This window comes from Etheostoma spectabile, chromosome 7 (genome assembly GCF_008692095.1).
Source record: "Etheostoma spectabile isolate EspeVRDwgs_2016 chromosome 7, UIUC_Espe_1.0, whole genome shotgun sequence".
Classification (NCBI taxonomy): domain Eukaryota; kingdom Metazoa; phylum Chordata; class Actinopteri; order Perciformes; family Percidae; genus Etheostoma; species Etheostoma spectabile.
In genome coordinates this window covers 8,465,513-8,466,731 of record NC_045739.1, presented here as the reverse complement: position 1 = coordinate 8,466,731, position 1,219 = coordinate 8,465,513, and the positions used below count along the sequence as shown (strand labels likewise).

The following is a 1,219-nucleotide window of genomic DNA, read 5'->3' as shown; positions in this document are numbered from 1 at the left end:
CACACACACACACACACACACACACACATACACAGATATGCTCTCTGCTGGAAAGCGTTATTTTTTTTTGCAAAGCAACTGAATGTTCTTCACATTTCTAACACCCCCTTACCTCTTTTCATACCTCTCTGCAGTCTATTCCTCTCTGTCATTCACTCTGCTTTGTGGCATTAATGCAAGATTTGAGTGTGATGAAATGCAAATTTTCTTAGTGGCGGGTCAGTTGATAAAGCACGAGTTAAAACTGGCTAATGGATAGCCGGTGGATAAAGGGCAAAGCTGAAGCTAACCTCTCAATGGGTGCACAGACACAATGTTGTGCTTGGGGCCATTGGTCCAGGTACCCAGTGGATGCAGAGACCTACTGTGGTGTGTGGCTGCAGTTAGGTGTGACACAGGCCAAACTAGTGATCTGATGCAATGCATACATGCATTACATGTACCCTATACATTATTGCATACATAGATAATTCCTCCCACCCACCAAATAGGATTCACATGACCACACACATTGCGTATTCACATGCACAAGTAGTCACATAGACACATATAGGCCTATAGCATGGATTTCATCAGCTGCTCAGAAGCCAAAGGAGTGCTGTTATCTTCTTGATAGTATAACAAACTGTTACCCCTTTTCATCTTTTTCTGCCTCCAAAAAGAAGATAACCCTCTTACAGAGTGGAGACCTCTTTATGAAATGCAAATGAAGGCCGTGGGGTTAATTGAGCAAAGACAAGACTGGAGACCTTTTTCTGGGAAAAGTGCATCTTTGACACCAAACTGGCATATTGCAAGTGGTATTCACTGTACCACACAGATGTGCAGGTTGTATAAATGCACACATGCAATCACTTGCAGGCTTTTGGTAACATGTCACAGTGTCCTGTATGTTTTGCTGTATTGTGTATCCGGTAGGCCTATTGTAGGCCTATTGTGGTAGTTGCTTTTGTCCAGGAATGCTGAGGAGGGACCACAGTTCCCCAGGGGCACTTATGCTTTTAAATAGACAGAAAGAATGAGGGATATACACGGTAGTACATAGAGATGAGGATGGTATTGAGGAGAAAAGACCAAGGCTTGTGTGTGTGTGTGTATGTGCGTGTTTGTTCCCCCTGGGCAGGGGACAGATGGACTCAGTCTCTCTTCAGTTATCTCTCTGACCCAAGCGTAACAAAACTCTTTCAGAAATAAACACACACACACACACACACACACA

General features: G+C 43.7%; 1 protein-coding gene across 3 annotated transcripts in view; it reads left to right on the top strand.

Annotated features, from left to right (window-relative positions):
- The window catches only part of cacna2d3a (calcium channel, voltage-dependent, alpha 2/delta subunit 3a), a 151,105-nt gene that overhangs the window by 11,903 nt on the left and 137,983 nt on the right, over positions 1-1,219 (top strand). The gene's annotated exons all lie outside the window — the stretch shown is intronic.